Consider the following 8,832-nt stretch of genomic DNA (forward strand, 5'->3'; position numbering starts at 1 on the left):
ATCAAAAGTTTAACATCAGGCCCTGTTGGGAAGACTGTGGGGAAACCTCCACTCGTTTATTTTTTTTTAACATCTTTATTGGAGTATAATTGCTTTACAATGGTGTGTTAGTTTCTGCTTTATAACAAAGTGAATCAGCTATACATATAACCCCATATCTCCTCCCTCTTGAGTCTCCCTCCCACTCTCCCTATCCCACCCCTCTAGGTGGTCACAAAGCAAGGAGCTGATCTCCCTGTGCTATGCGGCTGCTTCCCACTAGCTATCGATTTTACGTTTGGTAGTGTATATATGTCCATGCTACTCTCTCACTTCGTCCCAGCTTACCCTTCCCCCTCCCCGTGTCCTCAAGTCCATTCTCTACGTCTGCGACTTTATTTCTGTCCTGCCCCTAGGTTCTTCAGAAACTTTTTTTTTTTTAGATTCCATATATATGTGTTAGCATGCGGTATTTGTTTTTCCCTTTCTGACTTACTTCACCCTGTATGACAGACTCTAGGTCCATCCACCTCACTACAAATAACTCAATTTCATGTCTTTTTATGGCTGAGTAATATTTCACTGTATATATGTGCCGCATCTTCTTTATCCATTCATGTGTCGATGGACACTTAGGTTGCTTCCATGTCCTGGCTATTGTAAATAGAGCTGCAATGAACACTGTGGTACATGACTCTTTTTGAATTATGGAAATGCCCACTCTTGAACATTACAGGCAGGAGTATAAATGGGTACAACTCCTATAGAGGAAAATTTGATAATAACTATGAAAATTACAGATGCGTATCCCCTACGGCCCAGCAATTTCACTTCTGGGGATTTATCCTACAAGTGGACATACACCCATGTGAAATAATGACACATGATCAAAATTATTCATTGTGTATCACTTGTAATAGCAAAAGATGGGGAAAAACCCAAATGTCTATCAACGGGAGACTGGCTAAATGAATTATGGGACATCCATGCAGTGAAATCCTCTCCAAGGAATCTCTCCAAAAAGAACAGGAGGGCCTTCCCTGGTGGTCCAGTGGTTAAGACTCTGCCCTTCCACTGCAGGGGGCATGAGTTCAATCCCTGGTTGGGGAACTAAGATCTCACATGCTGCACCATGCAGCCAAACAAATAAATGAATAAATAAATAAGAACAAGAGGCAGTGTTTATAGGGTGCTAGCTTTTATGTAACAAACAGCAGAAGAAAATAAGGCAGTCCTTTCCAATGTCTTTTATCTGATTTCAAAAATTCTGGAAGATACCTAAGAAATTTAAAAAGTAGCCGTGAGGGGTTGGGGAATAAGATACAAGGGGATAAGGGTGGGAGCAAGACATTTCTCTTAATACTTTTTATATTGTTTGATTCTTGAATCATGTGACTATATTACGTATTCAAATAAAATAGTACTAATTTTTTTAAAGCCAGCAGGGCCGCTCCCCCAGCTCGGTCTGCTTCCTAACTGCAGTACAAAAGGATGGGATGGCTGTTAGGAGCAAGCATCCAAGTGGTACCCATCCTTAACACTTAATAAGATTCCTGGGAGGCAGGGAGCTGCTTTGGGGAGAAAGCAGAGGTGCCCCTGGAACCCCCAGCAGTGATACTATCCCCTTTCCTTGGTTCAGTGATACAATTCCACCCACCTCTCCCAGGTCCAAAAAGGAAGACACACCAGCCAAAATGATAAACTGTGAAGGCATCTCACCTCATGAGGAAGCCAGATTCCGAATCATCCATGTAAGAGAAAATTCGTATCTCCATTTTGGAGAAAAAATTGACAGTGTCTAATTTATTTCTAACATGACTTACTGTTCCACTATTTGGTGTCTTCCCTAAAGAAACAAATTGCAGGAGGTTTACTTTAGAATTGTTTATGAAAAGTTTAACAAAATAAACTGGAAACAGCCTAAATGTCCTTTGGGAGGAAAAAGTTTAAATAAAACGGCAAATTAAAAAGAAAAAGAGAGCTCTGAAATGGAAAGAGATCCAGGCAAATCACTGTGAGAAAAAGTCAAGTTGCAGAACAATAAGTCCGAAATGATACCATTTACATAAAAGAAAAAAACACTGCCCATCCAAAATGCATAGCCATGTGCTTCTAAGAGCACGGAAAGCAGAGAGCTCCGGAAGAGTATGGACTGGACTGAAAACAGTGGTTACTCGAGGTGGGATGGGGCTGGGAGGGGGTCGCCAAGAGGAACTTTAGCTTTATTTATAAAGTTTGAATTTTTTTACGAGAGGACTATATTCGTGAATTACATATATATACATTTTAAGCTTTTGCATTAAAATATTCAATTTGAAATGTGTTTCAATTCCTGGACCTGAGCCAAAGACTAAAATAGATCCTCCAAGGGCTGTTCTATTCCTGGTTTGGGGCCAAATTATTTCCCTGGGAACAGCTCTCCTTTCCCTGCACTGGGTAGCCTTATCCTGGAAAAGAAAAATGGCCTGTTTCTAAATGGAAGGGGTCAGATGGTTGAAGTGAGGAGAGGCAGTGCCCTCCTCATGCCCACACTCGACCCAGCCCAGGAAACACAACCAGAAGTATGAAGTCTCTCCAGTGGGCTGGGAAGTCAGTTCGTCTGCACCACAACCAGCACAGCTCTGACCAGCTTTCAAGGAGATCCCATCCACGTACTTGGAGAGTAAGAGGTCAGCGCTTTTGAATTTGACTTGATGTCTTGGATTCCGTGTCAGGCAGACAGTAGGATTAGGGTGTGGCTCATCCCATAAGCTCGGACTGCAGTAAGCAGGTGGGGGAAGGTAAGTGATGCAGTGGTGGGTGGGAGCATACCTTGTCTGAAGGACAGGTTAGGAGTCGCTGGCTGCTACAGCGTCCTGGTGAGAGGGTCAAGGGTAAGGATGTGTGCCTTCTGTGCAGACCTCCTCCCCACCCCATTCCTCACTCCCCAGTACAGCCTTGCTGAACCACCTGCAACCATCTGATTCAACCGGACGCCGGGGTGAGGATGACCTAAAAAACTGGTAAGATGCCCGCCCAGGGGTGTGGTGGGACCACAGTTGGAGCCTCTTCCCGGTTCCTATCACATCTCACCCACATCTTGCCTCCTAATTTGGCAGTTTGGAAGCAAGCCAAGTGATTCAGTTTTCTACCTGGGAAGTCCAGAAGCACTGCTTTGCTTATTTGTATAAGCATGACTGTTTGCTTACACAAGAATCATGAAAATTCACATCCCTCTCTGAAAGCAGGTCATAAAACCATGAAATGCAGCAAGTGTATCAGGAAAAGTAGGGCTGGAAGGGGCAAGGAGGGTGCCAGGGACCTGGGCCACCTTCTGCAATCAGGGACATCACCGTCTCTGAGAATATTTTCCCTTCTGGCAGATGGGGCAGCTAGAGACAGAGAGGTCCAGGTTGTCCTGGGCAGGTGGGACCCTCTGGGAACTAAGGTGTGAGTTGTGACAGTTATTCGGCCACTCCCTTCCAAGTCTTGAGTTCCCCCACAGGCTGTTTGAAAGGGCCAATGCTTCTCTTTCTCTCCAGCCCCTCACCTCCAGTACTTGCACCCCAATCCCACCAGCCCTTGGAGACAAAAGGTATGAAATCCTTCATCGGCCAGGGATCAGGTGGGCCGAGGGAGTCCCAGCCACTGCCTGAGGTTCCTGAGGCTATAAGTCAACCTGAAGAAGCACTGGCCAGAAGGGGTCACAGTGCTTACGTGTGAAGGTTGGGTTTGGATCAGTCCTTGGACCAGAAGGATGTGTGGAATCCAGGAGCATCTACACATGCTATGGTTTGGCTTTAAAGTAAAATATATCAGGAACACCTGGAAGAGATGTCAAATTTGGAAGGTGACTCTCACTGTCCTCCCACCCTTGGGGGTGAGACCCTTGCCCCAAGTAGGTAATGTCCTCCTGCTGCACCGTCCACTGTGAGCCTCACTGCCAGAGCAGCAAGTCCAGTTCCCTTCCCAAAGGGCCTTCCAGGGCCGTAATCCTTGTGGAATGTTAGTCTTCTAATATTTTAGCTTACATGCTGAAACCAAGCAGAACCTTTTGGGGCTCCAGGTCACAAAGCCTTTCCATGTCACCCATTTCTTTTATGTAGGGGCTCCAGCCTCCATGACCTTCCCTGAGTTCCAAAGGGCAGATTCAAACTCTTGCTAATCAGGGAAGGGAGGGGATGCAGAGACAAGGGAGGAACAGTCAAGAAATAAGAGTGCAGCCTTAGGGCAGGGTCCCAGATCACCTCAAGGGATACACATAACAATATCTTTGAGGTCTTTACAGAACTAAAACTCCCAACAAATGGAAGATGTCAGCATTCTTCATTCCAGAGAAGACCACCTGAGGCCAGATTAAAGGAACCAGAGAAACTCATCAAGAGATTACCTGAGACCAGATTAAAGGAGTGCAGGCCCTGCACACACCCTAATCTTATCAGCAACCCCAGCCTTGAACCATTGCTATAAAACTCCTCAACAAATTCCCCTGGGTTGCGATACACAGTTTTGAGGGAAACAAGCCTGCTGTGTCCCCCTTTGCCTGGCAAAGCAATAAAGTTATTCTTTTCTTTTTCACCCAAAACTCTGTTTCCAAGATTCAATTTGGCACCAGGGCACAGAGGCCAAGTTTTCAGGATCAATGCCACCTAAAAGAATTTTGAAAAATTGTGACCTCACCCTCTGCCAACTTACATGTTTTATGTAAAAATCTAACATTTTTCATCATAATTTTAAATAGTTAATTGCAAATGTTCTCATTTCTGGAATATTGTAAATTAGACATTTTTAAATATGACATCATTTTGTAAATATATCCAATAAAATCCCAATACCAGAATGACTCTTTCCTACTATCATCCATCTAAAAATTACACTAACAAATTCTTCAGCAGTCTTCAAATTCTTCAAAAATTCTTCAAATTCTTCAACAAATTCTAAAAATTTAGAATATTCTTTTTTCTCCTTGAACTGGATATTTCCAATCATATCCTCAATGAAATTTTATACTAATGTAATATATGTTACACTTAAAAGCATTTTTCTCATCACCCTATGATACCGCTTTGCATCAACAAAAATATATATTGATCAAAACTTTTTATTATATTTTTAGTAACCACAGGATGCTAAATTTTTTAAAAATTGGTCTAGATTGAGTCATCATTACAATTATTGTTAGTACACAATTGATGAAAATAACATAAACATATAAACATACTACAAATGTTGATTTTTATTAGCAATATACCTTGATGAGATAAAGCTTTTTAAAGTTATTTCATATATTTATATATTACTCATAATTAGAATGAAGGCTCAACATTGATCTTATGCCACTCAATTCTTTGAAATCCTTCTAAGTTACTTGCCAAAGTCACATAGTCATCTATCATCAAAAACTATGTTTAATGATTTATTAACCAACAACTTATTTAGGTGCTTTTTCAGTTTTGTAGGAAATAGAGAAATAGAAACCACCAGAGCTGCAGGAGTCCTTAGGGTCCTTCACTGGACACTGAGAGAGAGCTTCCCTTTGTTTGGTGCTTCAGGGGCTCTGATACCCCAGAGCAATGCAACCTCCTAAGATAAGAAATTAGCAGGAAGGGACTTCCTTGGTGGCACAGTGGTTAAGACTCCATGCTCCCAATGCAGGGGGCCCAGGTTCGATCCCTGGTCAAGGGACTAGATCCCACATGCATGCCACAACTCAGAGTTTGCATGCTACAACTAAGGAACCCGCCTGCCGTGACTAAGGAGATGGCGAGTAGCAACTAAGGAGCCTGCCTGCTGCAACTAAGGCCCGGTGCAACCAAATAAATAAATTTTTTTTTTAAAAAAAGAGAGAGAAAATCAAAACCTAAAAAGGTAGGGGGGTGCACAAAATTTAAAAAAAGAAAAAGAAATTTGCAGGAAGCCTGCTGTTCTCATCTTTTGGAGCCCAGGAGATGGGCAAACACACTACTATATATAAAATAGATAAACGACAAGGACCTACTGTATATCACAGGAAACTATATTCAATATCTTGTAATAACCTATAAGGGAAAAGAATCTGATAAAAGAATATATATATGTATACATACATATATACACACATATACATAACTGAATCAGTCTGCTGTACACCTGAAACTAACACAACATTGTAAATCAACTATACTTCGATTTAAAAAAATCTACAAAGGGCATTGTAAGGTCACTCCAGCCTCCTTTCCACTTCTCATGGGGCTGCTGCCCTGGTGCTGTGTTCACTGGACTGATTGAACGATGCCAAGAGTGACAGCCTCATGTCAGGGTGTCAGGTGATGGCAGTGACAACACCTAATCGAGTTCTGCTGCACAGTGAGGGGGAGAAGGCTGAAGTGGAGGCCTGGGGCCACTCTGACCTCTGGCTTCTTTTCTTCATCTGTAATGATGGGGGTGGTCTATGGCCATATTAAAAAAAAAATGATGGGGGTGCAGGGAGATCTAGCATCTGTGGTTTAGTTCATCATCAGTGATAGGAAAGTAGCTTAGCTTTCTTAGGATAGATAATAAAGGGTGGGTGCAATGAGAGGTGCTGTTTTATGTGAGATGGTCAGGGAAGGTGGCTTGAGCAGAGATGTAGAGAGGGTGCAGATCTTGCAAAGATCTGGGGAGACAGCATGCCAAGGGGAGGGAGCATACAGCTGTAAATGGACTTGGTGTGTATGAGGTATAGGAGAGGGAAAAATTTTTCCTCTACCCTTCCAGGTTCTTTTTGGCTGGTCTAACAATGAAATTGACATAAAACCTCAACTGGAGAAAAACAACTGAATTTAATTTCACACATACAGGAACTCCAAAGATATGAGGCTCAAAGAAGTGACCAAAGTAGGCAGCTTTTATACCTTTTAGACAAAGAAAATGTGTGAAATTTTGACAAAACCGAGGGGTTTTTGCTTGGGGCAGCAGGTTACTGACATAAAATTTGTTTGTTTCTACATCTTTCTTGGCCTTGAATTCCGTATTTCTGGCCATAAAGATGCCCCCTATCCTTCTGCTGTAGGTAGGATATCTTCCCATGGGAGATTTATTTCCTGTTTTTGAGGGGACAAAAGAGGGTCAGAGCCTTCTTCTTGCACCGGCTGTTTCCAAAGTAACTTTATTTCAAAATAGTCAATATACCAAAGTGGCATATTTGGAGGCAGCCTGCTTTGGACCCCATCAGTTGCAGAGTAAATAGGCCGATGTGGTGGAAGCAGAGTGAGCGAAGGAGAGAGGGCTGGAGAGGGGGATGCAGGGCGGGGCAGGCAAGGGCCAGGTCTCTGTGTAAGGAGTTTGGACTTAAGTGTGTTATGCAAAGCATCGTACACACACGGAAAGGATGACCTCATAGAAGTTTTACCACTCTTGCTGTTGTGTGAAGAATGGACCCTGGGGGCAGGAGGAGAGGGTGTCAAGAACGAAAGCAGAAAGACCAGTTAGGAGGCTGTGGCAATGAGCTACACAGGAGACAATGGTACCTTGGACTAGGGTAATAGCAGAGAAGGTGAGAAGGGAGGTGTTCTGGGCATTGTGACAGCAGAACTGGCTGACAGAGTAAATGTGGGAGGTAAAGGAAAGAGAGTCATCAAGGGGCACTCACAGGTTGAGAGCTGATTAACTGGGCAAATGGGGGTATTTAACAGAAATGGGGAAGACTTGGGAAGGAACAAGTGTCCTATTGGGGGGAAGGGATGGTCCAAAAGTCCTGTTTTGGCCAAGTTTCATTTGAGATATATATTAGACATCCATGAGAATATAAAATTGGAATCTCCCTTGAGATTCAGATTCAGGAGTAACTGGCAAGTAGAAGGCATAGAATACCATGGATCACATGAGAATACCTACCAAGAGTGTATAGCTAGAAAAGAGAGAATGGTCAAAGAATGAGCCTGGGGCACTATGGAGAGAGGTTGGAAGGAAGAAATGGAGCAGTCAAAGGAGACTGAGGGTGAGTAACGAGGGAAGAGAAAAATCAGGATGGGGGGAGGATGGCGGGAAAAAAACAAGTAGAGGAGAAGGAGGTCCACCAGGTCCAATGACGCTGAGAGGTTGCGTACATGAGGACCTGGCCACTGGATTTGGTGAGAAAGAGGTGGTATGTGGCCATAACAAAAGCGAGGACAAAGCTGAGGACAAACGTGTGATTGCGATGGGTTCCAGTGAAAGGCGAGCAAGAGGGGCCAGTGAGTAGACAAGGCTCCTTTGAGTCATTTTGCAGTAAAATAAAAGTGGGAGCGAGGGGGACAGAGAAATGCCACGGTAGCTGGAGGGGACTGTGGGATCAAAAGTGGATTTTTTATGTTCAAGATGAGAGTTGTTATAGTTATATATATATATGTAGTGGTTATAGTTAGATATAGTCAGTAGGAGGGAGAGAGAAAGAGGGTCAGAAGAGCCAAAGCCTTGGGTATCCCGTAGGGGAGGTAATGCTGGGCAGTGATGTGCATGGGAACAGATGCAAGTAGGTCAGTAATTGCTGGGATAGAAACACGAGGCAGCTCTTTCCTGACTGCTCCCATCTTCTGAGTGAGACAACTCAGAATGCTCGGTGATGTTAGCTGTCCAGGTCCTTGAGGTTGTTAATCCTGCCCAGCCTGCGTTCTCCTCTCCTGAGCAGGGCCATTCTCACTGCTTCTCAGGTCAAACAGGCTGAGCTGCCCCAGCCGCTGTCATCTTCTGCCAAACTCGAAATGCTACTGTGCTTTACCGTCAACCCCTTTAAGGTCCTACTGGCTTCCAGAAGAGTCTGAAAGGCATCTCCCCCTTATTCATTATTACACGACGGCTGCGAGCAGTGGCCATCACAGGCAATAAATGCATAAGAATTTATTCCATTGCAGGCATAAGAATGCTGAGATTTTAAAG

The sequence above is a fragment of the Eschrichtius robustus genome, chromosome 15, assembly GCF_028021215.1.
Source record: "Eschrichtius robustus isolate mEscRob2 chromosome 15, mEscRob2.pri, whole genome shotgun sequence".
NCBI classification, from domain to species: domain Eukaryota; kingdom Metazoa; phylum Chordata; class Mammalia; order Artiodactyla; family Eschrichtiidae; genus Eschrichtius; species Eschrichtius robustus.